Raw genomic sequence first — 18514 nt, forward strand, 5'->3', positions numbered from 1 at the left:
CAAGTATGATTATGGTGTAGTTTATTATAAATTTTTTTTTAGTTTAAAATTATAGAATTTGTTGAGATGCAAGCCGGCTATGGTTGATAGAGTTTGGATTCCTGGATGTTATGTGATTCACATGATAGTGCAGTATGAGTCGGTCTAGTATTCGCATGCTAGGACTATGTGTTGTTATATTGTTGTTCACATGATAAGCACGATTGTCTAGCATCTATATGCTAAGGCTATGTGTTATTCATATTCATATTCTTGTAACACCCGCAAAATTCTCATTTTGACATTTATAATTTATTTAACCGATCAATTACCTTATTTTATATTTTTAAATTATTTAATTTAATTAATTCATTTTAAACATGAATTTTATGAAAAGAATATTTTAAAACGTGATTATTGTTACTCTAATATTGCGATAAATTTTGTAATTTGGGCCAAAGTAGGCCAAGACTCTGAGCTGGGCCAGATTGACCGAACGAGTTTGGTCAAGCTAGGTTTAAACCAGTCAGCCTCGATTTGACCGATGACCCGTCGCGGGACTCGGGTCGAGGGTTTGAAATATCAAGGCACAACATAAAACATCCAATCTCACCTCAAAGACAAACCCTCGACCCGAGTCCCGCGACGGGTCATCGGTCAAATCGAGGCTGACTGGTTTAAACCTAGCTTGACCAAACTCGTTCGGTCAATCTGGCCCAGCTCAGAGTCTTGGCCTACTTTGGCCCAAATTACAAAATTTATCGCAATATTAGAGTAACAATAATCACGTTTTAAAATATTCTTTTCATAAAATTCATGTTTAAAATGAATTAATTAAATTAAATAATTTAAAAATATAAAATAAGGTAATTGATCGGTTAAATAAATTATAAATGTCAAAATGAGAATTTTGCGGGTGTTACAAGAATATGAATATGAATAACACATAGCCTTAGCATATAGATGCTAGACAATCGTGCTTATCATGTGAACAACAATATAACAACACATAGTCCTAGCATGCGAATACTAGACCGACTCATACTGCACTATCATGTGAATCACATAACATCCAGGAATCCAAACTCTATCAACCATAGCCGGCTCTGATACCAACTGTGACACCCTTAATTCTAGCCTAAAAAAAACGTAAATTCTACAGAAAAACTGGTAGGATATGTTTGTAAATGGTTCAACTAGTCCAAAAACCTGCAATTTCAAAAATTTTCTAACTAAACCATTCACAACCAATTCCAACTCAAGAAGAGTGTCAAAAACCCTGCAACAACTGATAAACTAATTTACATACATAACATAAGACGCGGAAATATAAGGATACAAACCAAAAATAGAAAGGTTTACTAATAGACTAGCCAAAACTAGGTCCAAGGTTCCTTGCTCACTAGCTGTCTGTGACCCCCAACAAAGAATCAACAACCTGTCAATCGCATTTTATACAAACACGAAAGCCACAATTCAGTGGGGAGTAACTTCGAGTCCTCCCAGCCACGAATCGTCAAAATTAATGTAACATGTAATGTAACATGTAAACAATTTGATAAACCATTTACTTTTCATGTATTCTAACAAATGACCCCTAAACTGACCAAACTAAACTATCATGTGAATCAGATAACAAATAGTAATCCAAACTTTATCAATCAGAATCGCTTACATCTCACCTATTACAACTCATAAAATCACCATACAAGAAAGGGCAATATATCAAAGACAGGCATAAGTTCTTAGTACGGTCAATAGTCACTTTGTAACTCGAGTCTATACCACGAGGTAGGGAAGGTAATCGAACCGGTATCTTGGCTCAGCGGTTACTATTAAGAAAACATGGCCAAGAGACAACACAACCCTAGCCTAAAATCTGCGCAGACCTAGACATGCGGATACACACCACCGCACCCAAGACTCACAACTTTTTTTAAAACAAAGTGAAGTGAGTACCCTAAGGACACCACCAAAGGGTTGGCTAGTACTTAAGCTGACCCCATACTATCAAAATAAGTACCTGAGGTCATGCCCCAACTTGGATAAACATCCACTAGTCAGGAACACAAAGGCTATCAAGCAGTGAACATATACTCGTCAAAGACTATAAAGACCTATCTATGATGGAGGCCGAAATACTCACCTAGGACCTAGTCCCAGCTAGTCCCAGCTTGAATATTTTAGCCCACACCACACATAACTCACCACACAAGTCAAGTAAGACATCCACTTAACCTTAAGAGGGCAAAAAGTCCTACTTATCAATATAAATTCTAGCATTCTATCATGTGAAAGGCTTATAATGTCTAATTACAGCATACAATCCCAACAGAATCCTCAATAAGTATTCAATACTAATTTCTAATTCTAACAATAGTAACCATATTAAAGGCTTCAGGGGAAACTAGGGCCATTTCTACAATACAAGACACTATTAAATTCAATAAGCTATACATGTGAACTAAAGCTTGATAAATGGCCTAAAACAAGAAAAAGGCCGATTATCTAAATCATTCAACCGAATTTTTACCCGCAACCCCACCTGCGGCAGTGCACGGTCAAATTGCGGCTGACCAATCACTCAATTAACTGACATCGAATCAGTCAAAGGGACTAAGGCTTAGTTTTCGGCACAATCAACAAAACATTACAATTATCGCTATAAAATTCATTTTGTAAACTATTCTAACATGTGATAATTTTTAATATAAGCACAATTTTTCTCATTAACATAATTTTTGTTACTAGTATGCTTCAAATCAAATTACTACCCTTTTTGTTACTTATTCTATTCTAATATTAATTAACCCGAAAAGACCAAGATTGTACGAAAAACCGCAAAACAAGCACGGACCAACCCGGGCCAATCCCAAGACCGGCCGGGAAGCTGCCGTGGGCTGCCCGGCTGCTTTCCGGACCATTTGCCACCATTTCTCCTCTTTTTTTTTCATTTTTATACATTATAAGACCGTCTGAACATTAATTAATCGTTCCCAATTCAACTTTGTTAATTTAAACTAACAAAAGGCATAATTTAATCTAACAATTGACATGCATGCAACCATCCTAAACATGTGAAAATTACTACACCAACAAAAATCACCAAACATACAAAAATCAAAAACATGTGACGATCTTTCGTCGAGTAACTCGAAATATGTTACCTTAAGCTAGAAAAAGAGCAATTAACACCTTGAAAACCCAAACCCTAACGACACTAGCCGCTATCCTCTACAATATACGAGTCCCCGAACTCGTCTTCCAATCCTTCACCTAAATAAACAATTAAAACACAATAATTAAACATATATACCGAAAAATCCGAAATTTGGTCTTAAAATAACTTAATGAAAACTGAAATTAAATTGTACCAAGTTGTAGATCGCGTCGAGGGGATTCTGGAAAGGTAAATTATGCGAAAAACGGACTAGTAACGAAGAATTTATGGCGATTTTAAGCTTGAAATTATATAAATGGTGTTTTGGTGTTTTGTTGATGATGATGATATGAACAAACCAGAAAAAAGAAAGAAAGGAAGGGCTGGTCAGCCGTGTAAGGGAGAAGGAAAGGAGAAAAGGAAGTGCGGGATTGTTAGTCGGGATTTTTACGAGTCGGGTTTGACTTGTTTCAATAATAATTAAATCCGTAAGTCAAACGCAAATTCCGTCAAGACCAAAGTCTTTAAATACGAGATTACAATAAAATTGAGTATTCATACGACCCACTTCCAAATTCGTTTACCCAACGTTCAAACGAATTGTCATTTTCCCCCCGATACGCCCTTATTTCGAAAATAATTAATTAATCAAGTAAAATTTGACAATAATGTATTCAAAGTAAAAATAATTCAAAGAAATATAATTTTATTATATTTTGAAGAAAAGTATTTATTTTGATAGTTTTGAAATGTTTAAAAATAGTTTAAACCGTGTAATTGTAACACCCCGTATTTTATTAAGTTGGATAAAATTCTTTTAATTGCTATTTTGAATTTAATTACATCATTTAACGATTTATATATATATATGCTTAGCTAATTAATTAATTTAATCATAATTCGATACGTTAATTTTAATAATCATTAATAAGTTTATTTAAAGTTAGTTCGAGTTTATTGGAGTTAGTTCGGGTTTATTTATTTAATAATTTCCGTTCCTTTTACGAGTCCTTTATGAAAGTCGTCCCTTAGTGGATTCAAAATGGATTTAGGAAAGTCATCCAATTAGCTATTTTGAGTTATTTTGCTAAGTAATCAAATTTCGTTAAACTCCGCTAATTTAGTAAAAATCGCTAATAATTCCGATTCAAGCTGATATCGTATTATTTCCGTTAACTAGCTGAGTTTATTTTATTTTCACTCATTAAATTTATTTATTATTAATTCCGTTTTATTACTGAAACTTTTACTAAAAACCGATTTTTATTAACTCGAGACGGTTTTAAAAACGAACGAAATTACTTAACGATGAAGTAACGTACGTATAATTAATAGCTAGCAAGCTAGCTGGTGTCTCATTATTATTATTATTATTATTTTATTGTTGTTGTTGTACCCCGACCCTACCCTCCTTCTTTTCCCTTCCTTTTCGTGAATCACCAGCAACAACAAAACAATAGCAATTGTTTCATCAACCAAAAACGACATCAACATCCACCATTTTCGTCACTTCAAACCTCGGATCCCTACCCATTTCTCAACCAAATTCCGTAATTTTTGTACCATTCTCTTCCCCTTTCCTTCCTCCTCCTTTTAAGGTAAGAAAGTCTCCTTTTTGTAGTGGTTTCGTCTTTCGCCGTCTTATAAAAGTGTCGTCTTTTAGCTTCTTTATTCCGTTTTCTTGCCCTTTTATGAAGGATTCGAAGACCCGGGGTGAGGCTCGTGCCTTGTGGACCATTTATTCGAAAAATAAGGGGCGTTTAAGGTAACATGATTTTACCGATCCTAGTATTTTTATTATTATTCGGGGTTATATGTTTATTTTTTATTTATAATACTAGCTTTTATATGTTCTTCTCCTAAACGATTTTATGGCGAGACAGGGGACTTAGTTTCGTTTAATGGAGTGCCCAAGTTGACAGAAAGTGATATTTGGTGATAAGATTATTTAGTGTCATATATAGTCACATGAATGTGGGAGTACATATTCAAAATAGCTGTTGATTATCTTGCGTTTGGTGGGTTGTTTTCCAAGCTTCATATCGGAACCCAGCTAAGAGTATTTGGGTGTAAGTTTCGGGACTGTTTTAAGACGGAAAGTGGACTGTTTTGAGTCAATTTTTGCTTGATAAAATGGTGCCTTTCGGGATTTTTTTGGGGCGTAAGAGTGATCGGTATAACACGATTTTACGGGTGGGAAATTCGATTTTTTGAACTCGGCTTTGGAGCCGTTAAAGGGACTGAACTGGTCTCTGTTTTGATGGGTTTGATAAGTATTAACAATTATTTAAGTGTCGACGTCTCACGCTCCCAACTCTTCCAGGTTTGAGAATAGTGAACAAATTACTCCATGTCGCATTTAATATTAGAAATTACTAAATTACTGCTATCGCTCGGAAAGATATCGCTTTGTATTATTGAATTTGGCTTAAACAGCTATCCCTTCGTATACGATTGATCTTTCCCCAGCTGTTTACATGTTTTCTTTTCAATGGGCTGAGTTGTGTTTGAAGTTATAAACCCGTCTTATGGACTGGTTGGTCACAGCTGATTTTGGGTTATAATGGTGGCTGTTTGGGATCGGCGTGGGCATTTGCCTAGCCTAAAGTGGCTTGGTGAGTGCGACCTTAGCCATAGGTGGTGTTAAAGGCGGAAATAGGGCTGCCCAAACGGTCCTTGAGTCGTGGTTATGGATTTCTTTAGGCGCCTAGTTTAGTTCATTTGAAATAATTATATTTCCGACTCATATTTTATATAATGATAATTCGTTAATATCGTCCTTTCACATAATTATTTTAGGTGACTCATATGTGGTTGAAGATGAAGAGTAATTTTGGGTTTTAGAAGCTTTCTCAAGTTTATTGCTTGTCTCTTTGCTAGTTTAAGGTAACTATTCCGAGTTACTCGACGAATAAATGTCACATTAGTAGTTAATGTTGTGCTTGTTGTTTGTTAAGTGTTTAGGGATTGATAATGTGTTACTTTCGTTTTTCACATGATAGAAATTAGAAATAGCATGAGAATAATATAGCGATAATTGTAATGTTGGATGATTATGCCGAAAACTGAGCCTTGGTCCCTTTGACCGATTCGATGTCGATCAATTGTGTGATTGGTCGTACCGCAATTTAACCCGTACTGTCGCGAGTCAGGGTTGCGGGTAAAAATTCGGTTGGATGAAACTTTGAATGAATTAGATAATCGGCCTTTTTCTTGTTTTAGGCCATTTATTATATTTTTATTTCACATGTGTAGTTAATTGATTTAAGTAGCTTCTTATATTGTAGAAACGGCCCTAGATTCACCGAAACCTTTAATATGGTTAATATTGTTAGAATTGGAAATTGGTATTGAATTCTTATTGAGGACAACTTTTGGATTTGTATCTTTGAATAGACAATTATATAGCCTTTTACATGATAGAATGTTAGAATTCATGTTGGTAAGTGGGACTTTTTGCCCTCTTATGGTTAAGTGGGTGTCTTAATTGACTTGTGTGGTGAGTCGTGGGTGGTGTGGGCTAAAGTATTCAAGCTGGGACTAGCTGGGACTAGGTCCTAGGTGAGTATGTCGGCCTTCATCATAGATAGGTCTTTATAGTCTCTGACGAGTATATGTTCACTGCTTGATAGCCTTTGTGTTCCTGACTAGTGGATTTATATCCAAGTTGGGGCATGACCTCAGATACTTATTTTGATAGTATGGGGTCAGCTTAAGTACTAGCCAACCCTTCGGTGGTGTCCTTAGGGTACTCACTTAACTTTGTTTTAAAAAAAGTTATGGGTCTTGGGTGCGGTGGTGTGTATCCGCATGTCTAGGTCTGCGCAGATTTTAGGCTAGGGTTGTGTTGTCTCTTGGCCATGTTTTCTTAATAGTAACCGCTGAGCCAAGATACCGGTTCGATTACCTTCCCTACTTCGTGGTATAGACTCGAGTTACAAAGTGACTATTGACCGTACTAAGAACTTATGCCCGTCTTTGATATATTGCCCTTTCTTGTATGGTGATTCTATGAATCATAGAAGGTGAGATGCAAGCCGGCTATGATTGATAGAGTTTGGATTCCCGTGTGTTATTTGACTCACATGATAGTGTAGCTTGAGTCGGTCTAGTATTCACATGCTAGGACTATGTGTTGTTATATTGTTGTTTTCATGATAAGCACGATTGTCTAGCATTTATATGCTAAGGCTATGTGTTATTCATATTCATATTCTTATGTTTACATGTTATATTAATTATGACATTTCGTGGCTGGGAGAACTCGGAGTTACTCCCCACTGACTGTGGCTTTCGTATTTGTATAAAATGCGAATGACAGGTAGGTGATGCATATATGGGGTACATGGACGAGCTAGCGAGCAAAGTAACCTTGGAACCTAGACTGGTTTTATTTCATTGTGACCCTTAAACCCTTTTTATGTCACATACATTTTAGGGACATATGTCTCCCTTTCTCATATTTGGTTTGTATAACTTTCTTTTCGCGACTTTAGCGATGTTTCATTCTTGAGATTTATTTTGGACCTTGCATGTTTGACACCTTTCCTTCTGGATATCTTTATAACAGGTTCAGGTTTTAAAAATTACAGGTTTTTACCCAATTGAACCTATTACAAACATATCCTGTCAGTTTTTCTGTAGAATTACGTGTTTACTTTTCCGCGATAAGTGAGGGTGTCACAGATAGGAAAGTGCATGAACTGGGGGCTCGAGCAGTCGGAGCCGTTCCATAAGCCAAACCTACCAAAAGCAGGTATTAGACACCAAACAACAAAAAAACAAAAAAAAACGAAAAAAAAAAAAAAAACGAAAAAAAAAAAAAGGAATGATGTCTCTTACTTACGCAAAATGACGGGACTCCCCAAGAACGGCGGATCGCGGTTGGATTTCCTATTATCCAAACCCAAGATGATCTCCCTAAGCATAAACAAGCTGGGTTCTGCGCGCTCCATTTGCTCAATAAGACCCAAAAGACGGGGATCACCTCTCAAATCTTCATCAACGTGTCCTTGGAAGACATACACGTGCAGCAAACAAAAGCCAAATGCCCTCCTCCTGGCAACATGGGAAACAGTAGGGTCAGCCCTGTTAATGAATCGGTCTACAAAATCCAACATTCTCACACCTTTCGGGGTAACTAGGCGATCCACCTCAAGTCTGGTCAGTCCAAGCAAGTCTCTGAATTTGCTCTTATACCCTTGTGAAGTGGAAGGAATGACAGGTAAATGTTCAGGATCCCATCCACCAATAGCAGCTATTTCTTCAGGAAATGGGCAAATGTCACCTCCTGGGAACGCGAAAACATGATAATTCGGGTCCCAATGGTCAAGGCAAGCATCCAAGAACGGTTTTACAATCTTAATGAGTTTCAAACTCAACAAAGACCCAAGGTTATAAGCACCCATGTCGTGCTTCTCCTCATTCGAAAACTCGTTGGTCCATTCCTTCAGACGGATCTCCAAAGTATTCATGATGACAATTTTCTCTTGAAGATTTATTTCGAGAGTTTTATGTGAATAGACGAGGAAGAGACGGAAGAATTGTGTGAATTAACGCCTCGTCGACGCTTCTATTTATACTAATTGTTGTTTCCAAAAATCCGCCAGAACGGACCAACTTGGGAACAGGCGCAGCGCCTGCTGCGCCTCTTCAAAGGGACGCAGCTCATGCTGCGCCTCTTCCCCAAGCTCACTTCTAAGATTTCCGCGTTTGGATCTTTCCTAATTCTATAACGAATAAATTCCTATTCTTACGGGATTTTATTTTGGTAAATACGAGCAGTTTACCATGTTTCAAGTTTCCTATTTTCGCGGGCACGCATTTCGAGGCAACATCGACACCTTCGCCATTTCATGACACTCAAACTTTTTATTCTTAGGAAATGAATTTCATTTTTTTATTTTTTTAGGAAGTAAATTTCATTTTCTTTTTGGGAAACAATTTCCTTTTGTTTTCATTTCAACATTTCATTTCTACACTTACAGATTTCTCTTTTTTCTTTTTTTTTTAGGGGGTAACCCTCCCTACCGTCCGGTCATTTCCGACAAAATTTTTGCATTTTTCATGCTCTTTCGAGTCTCATTTTGCGCTGGTCAAAGGCCATATGTATAAAATGTATGTTTTACGTGATTTCTATGTAAATTTCGGCAGCATGACGGCGTAAACCGTTATCTACCAAACCTGTTCAAGAACTAACCTGCAGATACAAGCAACACAACCCAGCAGCAAAGGCACTCGGGCCATCGTATATACAAATGTACAAGCAAACTGGGGGCTTGCGCCCCGAACAAAGTCCAAAGTCCAAGCAAACTGGGGGCTTGCGCCCAAAAACAAAGTCCAAAATGTTCAAAATCAGATGTCCAAATGTACAAAACTACACAAAACTACTGCTGGGCACCCTCCAACTCAGCAACCCTCGCCGTAAGAGCAGCAATCTCGGCATCCCGAAACTCGAGCTCCCTCAACAAGCGAGCTGTCTCCTCCCGAGACTGGGTCAACTCTCGCTCCGACTCACGGCCAGCCTATAAACAGAAGTAAATTGGCTCATGTCAATCAATTCAAACAAAACTGAAAATCAAAAAATCAAAAGAAATCAAATGAGGTTCATACCTGACGACCTCGACCACCGACGAGTGCCTCGATGGCGGTAGCTCGTAGCCGGTTGGCCACCCTCCATAGTGCCACGAACCAGGATGGCGCGACCTGCATTATCAAAAGAAATTCTCAGTAAATTGAACAAGTTCAATCAAATGTGTTCTTACACGAAAGGTATATAAGCTGGAGGCTCACCCTCCGAATCGATCTTTGCCGCCATCGTCTAGGCCAGCATCCGTCACAGCTACGTCAAAGTCACGCAGCTCGGAGATCGTCGTCCTCCCAGTCGCGTCAGTGTACTCGAGGGTCTCGGGGTACTCTGGGGGCTCGATGCCCGCCGCCTCGACCTCCTGCAAGGACAAATAATTCTCATTAATCGACGATCTTTCATCGTAATTCTCAAAATCAAATCAAGGAAAAGTAAAAGATACTCACCACTCGGCGATCGCCAACCTCCCGTAAAGGAACGCCGAGTAGTCCTCGCCGAGGAGAAGAAGGTCGTCGCCACCGGCACCGCCCCGGGTCCGCCTCCCTCTCGGCCTCGGTGGGCTCCCGAACATCGTCCTCGGAGGATCGACGGGAACCGTCAACGCGTCCCGAGAGCACCGACGAGCCAAACGCTCGCCCGGATACCACACAGACCCATCGACGTCCACAACAGCGGCTCGGGCTCCTAGGTCGAAGGACCTCAGCGACAAAAGGAGGCGCTACAGCGTACTCCGCCCAAGGTTTGGGCACCCACTGCGACAAGATAAGGCAAAGATCATTCCTATGATCAAGTGAAGGCAAAGGATAAGAAATATAAATGAATACGAGTGGGATACTCACGCTGCTCAGCTGAAGGGCGTTCACGTCCCGCCGGTAGACATTGTGCGAAGAGCGCTTGCTCTTCGTCCGGCACATCACCCAATCCCTCACCACGGGATAGGCCTTCTCCAGCGGCTCCGTCCTCTTGGGCGCGAGACTCGGGAAGTAAGAGTACACCCACGCACAGAGAATGAATAATCAATTACGATCTTTCGCGATTTAATAAAGAAAGGAATTTACCTTGGTCTAAAGGAAGGTTCATACCTCCAACGAGTAGTCCGGTCCGACGGCGCCGGAGAAGCCCCTTCTCCATCAACTCCGGACGAACCATGGCCCTCATGAAGCGGATGAGGACCGAAAAACCAAAGCGATGACCCGGTCCCGGCGTCTAGGGAACTCGGTCGAAAGAAAGGGAAGAAGCTTCGTCGATAGCCTCTCGCCCTTGTCTCCGAGGTAAATCGAAGACAGGGAACCACCAAAGCCACGACGAGCCCTCTGCTCGGTGTACAAGGAGGAGGAGCGATCTCCCTCCCATCGATCGTCACCGGCGCAGGGTCTTCCCCGCAAAGTAGTCTCGGACGTAGGTGCGGGTACCAAACCCGCATCAAACACCTTCGGCGACAAGTTCCGGCCGATCAATCTCCTCGCCTCGGCCGAATCCGCCCTCATAGCGCTCCGACCACACCATCTCCTCGGTCCCACACGGCGGACCCGTAAATCATGCCATAATCCTCCGTAGTAACTCCCACCTCACGAAAGGCGGGTGAAACGTGGAAGACGTATCCCAGAATCGGTCCAAGAAAGCGCGGACCAGGCTAAGGTTAGCCCGCAACTTCCTCTTCACGATATCCCTCCAGATCTGAACCAGAGGACCAAACGCTCCACGCTCGATCATGGCCCTCTCCTCCGCCGACAGCCGCTCGTAGTGCTCCATCGCTGTCGTGTAACCCGAGAACGACCGATGTTCCGGCCTCCTATAATGATTTGAAACAAAGCTATCTTTAGTTTTGGCTGAAATTTGAAAGAAATTTGAACTAAAAGAATGAAAGAGGACGGGTAGTGAGTAGTGAATTCCTATTTACCGGGCTCTTCACCGTCTCCGTAGGACGGGTGACCCTCTGCAGCCCACACGAGGTGCCTACTCTCGCAGTCTCGGCCACGCACGCAGAGCTCCTCTCACCTGACGACCTCCTCGCCTGACGTTGGCCCGTCTCGGGATCTCCTCCTCCTCGACAGCCTCCTCCTCGTGAGCCTCGTCTCAGCAGCCTTCACCGCAGCGGTGAAGGCCTGCTCTAAAGCCTCCTCAACAGTACTGACGTCTATCTCCATGGGAGTCCTCCCAGAAGTATAAGCCTCATCACCTGCAACGTTAAAGTAAATTCAGGCCGCGTCACATGACGACAAGCCTTTGTTAAGGAGTTTTCGAGCCTTCAGAGCCCTGAAAACTGCCCTTTCCATTCCATCTTTGGCCATATTCCCGTCAACCCAATCACTCATGTGATAAATTGGGTCAAGTCAAGTCGAAGTCAAAGCCTAGTTCCAGGTTCAAGTCGAAAATTCGGCAGCATTCCGCCATAACGGCGATTATGCCCTAGAAAGGTGTCCTCAAAAAGTTGTCGCAAACCAAAATTTCGAGATGGTAGAAAGTTTACCCATCATCCAAGGATCCCAAATACCAAATTTCATCGCCAATGGGCATTCCTAAGGCTATTTTCGAAGAAATTTACGGTTCAGCTGTAAAACCGTCTCAAATTCACTCAAGGGCTCAAAACTCGATGAAAATTCGAAGTAAATACATGGTTATGTTCCTAACATTGCCTACTATCCGTTTCTAACATCAATTTGGCATAGCAAATCCATTTGGGGGAAAAGCCCCAAATTTTCGATCAAAAGGGTCGAAAACCCTAGTTTTCGCGGCTCAAAATTCAACAAATGTAGATGATTAATGCAAGATTGGAACATATACCTCGATTAGTCATGTTCAATGCAAGCTTTTGGATCAAACCTCGACGGAAATGGTGAAGATTTGAGAGAGAAATTGCAAGAATTGTGTTTCGAAATAATGAAATACAATCCTTCTGAGTTCACGTTTTTACGCAGAAATAGCCAAATTGGGGAAAAGACGCAGCAGGCGCTGCGCCTCTTCCAAGAGACGCAGCTCTTCTTTGCGCCTCTTCCTTGTGTTCCCTCCATACGGATTTTCAAAAATTCGTTATGAGTTCGTTATTTGTGGGCCCATCTTTGGTGCGCCTCTTCTTCAACGCTATTATATTCTTTTGGTCCGTTTCGATGATTTTCTTTGGTTCCGGCCCGCATTTTATCCAGCGCAGAATATTTTTGCGGTATTGCTCAAGATCATTATATCCAGTAGCAGAGTATTTTGCGATCTTGCTCACTCAAGATTTCTCCCACGACGATCTAGATGTTCCTAGTCGTCAAAATATTCCCCAAGAGAGTTTGTTTGAGACCGACGCAAGCGATTCAACCTCAAGTTTTGCCGAGTTCGCTTGAGACTAACGCAGCGAATTCCCCAGCGATTTCTACGACGTCCTGCTTTGCTTTCAATATTTCTTGTTTCCCCGCAGATTCGACCAAAGTTCCTGTGACCCTAATGCCTTGAGACACCAAGTTATCTTCGGACCAAAGAGTTTTGCCGAAGCGTCTTGATCCCGCTTCACCCGGGGGGTATCTCGGTATGGTTTCTTCTTATGGTTGGCAAGCTTCCTTACGTAGTCTAATGGACTTTAAACGACCCTCCCGATAGTCGACAGACTCTAAAATGTTCCCGACGACATGTCCTTGGTTCGGACCCCTTGAGCCGCCTCGCGTCGCCATAGTCGTCGGGTTGTAATCTTCGATTGACCTGATGGCTATACTTTGACTTTCGCCTTGTCCAAGCCTCGGTCAAAGTGGGGCTCTGTAGATACCTCATTTCGCACCTCCCGCAAACCACCCGGTGATGATTGGGCCGCATGTTTGATTCGCGGAACGATTTGTGACAGTTCGTAAGATTGTCGTCAAGTGATTGCTCAAATATTAAATGTCAACCTCTTAGTTGTCATCTACGTCCCGATACGGTCGTTTTGGCAGTAATTAGAGTACATTCGGAGTCCGGGTCAAAAACCGTCTCCATTTTCTGATAACTGTTAAATCCCGAGTCGGAATGTTCTGGAATGTTCCGGATATTTCTATTCCATATTTCATAAATTCTATCTTTTGGCAAACAATATCCCGTAATATTCATAAGATAATCGAATTATTTCCGTCCTACCATAACTCAAACGCGAAATCTTTCTTCAAATAGAGGAAACCTCCAGGGAATAGACGACGCACAGTCTTTGCCTCTTCCAAGAGATGCGATGGGCTAGCTGCGCCTCTTCCCAGGCCCTTCTTTGCATGTCTTACGTATCTTTTTTCATATCTTTCCGAGATTCACTTCCAAAGAGTCTCCGAAACCCTATTCCTCCGCGTGATTAGTATAAATAGGAGCCTTCGTTCCTCATATTTCTCAGGCGAGTGTCCGCCCTTCTCTTCTCCCTTTGCATTCTAGACTTTGTTCTTACTAATTGGCGCCTACGTGCTTGGACTTCCGACCACGTAAGCTCGGATCCTTCCGGGTACCAGCCTCTCCGTTGCATGACCGACCAATTTGACCAACTACACTCAATCAACTTAAATTAATCAATCGTTTTCCTCTTACGAGGGCACTCTCTTTGCATTCGCGTCGAGCATTCACTAGTCGATATCTTAGTTCATCTCGTTTCGTCAACATGTAAGTCTGAGGGTGTATAATCCTCTTTTATTTATTGTATTTTATTTATCGTATCATCGTTGTAAGATTTATGTCGAAAACACCATTAAAACTGATTTCCAAAACCGTGGTTTAAGACTCATTTTTGCGGATTTCCGATGAGACGGCGTCGAGAAAAGACGCGGCAAGCTCGCTGCGCCTCTTCGAAGGAGCGCGATTCTGCTGCGCCTCTTCGAAGGAGCGCGATTCTGCTGCGCCTCTTCGTGAGGCCCGCCAGTTCTGCTTCTTTTCTTCTTCTTCGTCCTCTGTAATTCGTGTGTTTGTTATTTGTTTCGTTTATTTTCTTTAATTCTTCATCACAATAGTTTAATATTCACATGTATATTATATCACATAATTCATCATTCATTAATATGTTTTAATTATCACAAATCCGACTTAAATCCCTTATAATTCATATTTGCGGGTTTTCGTCATTAAATTCAAACCCGGGTTTTAGAGATTCAATTTGTTCATATTGAGTTTCTGGAATTCGTCATTGATATAATTTTCATCTGCTTATTCGCATATTCGTTGTATATCCGTCATATTTAGCCTAATTGACTTATTTCAACAGAGAACTCATTAATGTTTCCATCATAATTTCATGTAAATAATCCGTTTGCATCCGTCTCATCCATGTTTATCGCTTTCATGACCATCATTGACATGTAATAAAAGTATTAATCACTTTCATCCGAGTAAATAATTTAATCGATCCATAAAATTACCAATTAACATTAACGATTTGCGATTCGGCTTCACGGCCCGAACTCACCCTTGAACAGACGCAAAGAATCGCTGCGCCTCTTCCGAGGGCGCGATCTCTCTGCGCTGTTCCAGATGATTTCTGTCCCGAACTCCGTTTACGCCTTGACCTAGTTTAATTAGTCCACGTATTAACTAACTAATATCCGTAATATCGCTAATTCCTGTTCGTTAATTTATTTCTTTTTATTCTTTTATTCTTTTTCTCAAATTATCCGTTTTAAAGGTATTTTCGACATAAATCGCCTATTCCAATGTAATTAATGTAATTTTCATTATTGTAATTTATGATTATTGTATTTCTTTTATCATTTGTATGTTTCCACATGTAAATCAACATTAAATTCCAACTTCGACCCAATTGTTTGCTAATTACGTGTCAACCGACTTAGTTAATTCTCACATGCTAGAATTAAAACTTGGATGTTGCATTGCATGCATATAACCGACGATATATCAAGTACGAATAACTTCCCTAATCATTAGTAGAGGCCGCTATCGAGGCGGGCGGGATTAGGTGTTCGATCAAAAGAGCTTCCTAATACGTACCCTCACCCCTTACTCCAAATCTCCGTGAGCACCCGTGTTCATTGGCATCCACGAGAGTCATTCTAGACATAGAATGCTAAGGGTAACGATTTCTTAGTGTTCATGTCACTACTTTGTGTCTTGACATGACACGAGGTATTCGAACGGTTCCAATTTCCCATAAAAATTGGTGGCGACTCCTTACAAAATGCAAACGCTTGTTTTTCGACCTTCACCAAGCGCCCCCGTGGGCGGCCCGCTGTCCACACATATAGTTTGTAACTTCACCGCCTAGTCTGTGTAACTCCAATATATAACAATCAAGCTATTGTCACATTTGTACCCTTTTGAATATTTCGAACCTTCTATATAGCAAAACATTGGCCATGAATGTAATACTACGGATTTTATAAGCTAAGTACTCGACCGAGTAGAGCCTACTCGGCCGAGTAATGCCAAGAGTGTAGTTTGTTTGGGTTCTGCCGAGGAATACTCGGCCGAGTATGGTGAATACTCGACCGAGTAGAGGATACTCAGCCGAGTATACATTTTACTCGACCGAGTATCCGGTCTGACGGGTTATATTTTTTCAGCGAATGATTTAGAAAGGATTAGAGTTATTTATAAACGCAAAACAGTTTCCTATTACATTTCATAAAACCTAATCACTCAAACGACGCTCTAATCCTCTCTAAATCTCCCCTTGTGTGTGTGTGTGATCTTAGCAAGTGCATTCATCCTTTGGTTCTTTCGCCGGTAAGTCTATATCCCTATGTTGTTGATGATTAATTATAGGGTTTGTCTTTATTCATGAATTAGGGGAAATGGGGTTTTGCAGTTAGTGATTGGAACTATATGATTGTTATTGTAGGTGACGGTGTGGTAATTGTTATGCATTTGTATGGTTGATTGCAGCGTAAGCGGATTGCGAAAAGGTAGGGTTTCCCTACTCAGTTCTTGTGTAATTGAATTGAGATATTTGTTGTATTGTGTATGATTGTTGTCTGCTGATCATCGGAGTGTTGGTGTTGTGGTGACGGTGGTGATGTGGTTGTGTTGTGACGGAAGTGGTGTTGTGACAGCTGTGATGCTGTGGTATGTGTGATTGTGGTGAAGTCACTTGCGGGAGTGGCTTCACACCCTAGTTCGCCCTTCGTGGAACCCGTCATGGGAGGGGATGTGCACATTAAGGGACAGGGATTGTTAGTCGCTCGTTGATGAGCTGGACTAGGTGGGGATGGGCTGCGGTCACCCACTGGCAGCAAGGATTACCTGTTGCGATGGGTAATCTGGCAGGGCTACACACTTCGGTGTGTAGTCGGTTAATGTGTGAAATTGGGAGACCGGGGATGGAGGATGATCACCCGGTTACATTATTTGTTTGTCTTATTTGAATTATGCGGTAACTGACCCCGTGTTGTTATTTTGTAAAACCTGCGGTGATCCATTCGGGGATGGTGAGCAGATATGATAGGTAATGTAGATGTTTAGTTATGGGACAGACATGGGGAGACATCACTTCGAGTCTAGTTTCCGCCGTTATGAGTTTAGCCGTCAATGATTTCAGTTGTATTGAAATTCTTACACTTTTAGTTTGAGTTGATTTGAGATAATGTATTCGCTAACTCTTTATACTTTAATAAATGTTGTTTGGAAATTGTAACTTTGATATACTAACCTCGGGAAACCGAGATGGTAACAGCCTTTCATGTTAGGGTAGTCCTTGATAAGGTACCTTGGTATGAGGGGGTGTTACAAAGTGGTATCAGAGCCGACAATTCCGGCACCTAAAACAAATGAACCCAATGAACTTAGGGAGTCTAAATAATATGAACCCGGGGAGAGTTGTTTGGAGCTACTGCAAGGACTTGGGAGACGTCCTGAAGTCGCATTAAGGCCCTTACGCTCTCAAGCCGGTCACATGGGGAGGAAAACTGTTGTATGCTTGAGTTCTGTGAGTGTGATATCTATACTTTGAACCTTGTGCATGGTTGGATGAAATGATGAAAGAAGTGGAATGTGATAGTCGTTGAAAGATGCATCGAGGATTTTTCATGTTAAACTTTGAGAAGGAATATGTTGGCATGTTAAGTGTTGGAACATCGTAAAATATGAAAGGTGAATTGTGAATTTGTATCTGATTGATATTGATTATGAAGAATGTGATCATGTTATCTGTTTAATACAATGTTGAGCATGAAGTATGGTAGTGGTACATGTGCATATGAACATGATGATTTTAATGCTTGATTGTTGGTAGAAGCATGTGATTAAGGTCATGCGTCTATATATGTAAATGGCGTATTTAATTTTAATGTGAGTATGATAAATGTTCAACTATGTACTGGTTTTTAGAGGTATTGAATTATTATTGTTGCCTTATGTATGTTCAAGTTGTTTTGGCTTAGGAAACTTGATTTGTATAAAGAATGATTAGGGAATGGTTGTCTTAAAACTGTCATAAGTAGAGTTCTGGAAATGATATTGCTGTGATTCTAAGTTGAGGTGATAAATTGTCCTCTTACGATTCTAACGATAGGTCACACGCCCAAAATGACCAAGTAACGAGTGAGATATGACTGTTTTACGAAAACTGGTCGGTGCTGAGAACTACGCCAATACTCGACCGAGTAGTCCCTACTCGGCCGAGTATCTTTTATACTCGACCGAGTATTCCATATTCGGCCGAGTAATCTCTCGTGATAATCTTGTTTAGCGTGCGGAGTCGTGAACTCGGCCGAGTAGTCTCATACTCGACCGAGTAAGGTCTACTCGGCCGAGTATTCCCAATACTCGACCGAGTAATTCTTATGCGACAATTGAGTTTGCTTCTGGAGTCGAAAACTCGACCGAGTAATATAGTTACTCGACCGAGTACCTTGTAC

General features: G+C 40.9%; 1 long non-coding RNA gene across 2 annotated transcripts; it reads left to right on the forward strand.

The window, feature by feature from the left end:
* The first annotated feature begins 4668 nt into the window (after positions 1-4668).
* On the forward strand, positions 4669-7654 carry LOC141627472 (uncharacterized). 2 transcript variants are annotated; one of them, XR_012537029.1, is made up of 4 exons: positions 4669-4737; positions 4837-4904; positions 5939-6025; positions 7461-7654. It is a non-coding gene; the product is annotated as an uncharacterized LOC141627472 (long non-coding RNA). The 2 variants fall into 2 exon arrangements; XR_012537030.1 differs by lacking the exon at positions 5939-6025.
* Positions 7655-18514: the final 10860 nt, after the last annotated feature.

This window comes from Silene latifolia, chromosome Y (assembly GCF_048544455.1).
Source record: "Silene latifolia isolate original U9 population chromosome Y, ASM4854445v1, whole genome shotgun sequence".
Lineage (NCBI taxonomy): Eukaryota > Viridiplantae > Streptophyta > Magnoliopsida > Caryophyllales > Caryophyllaceae > Silene > Silene latifolia.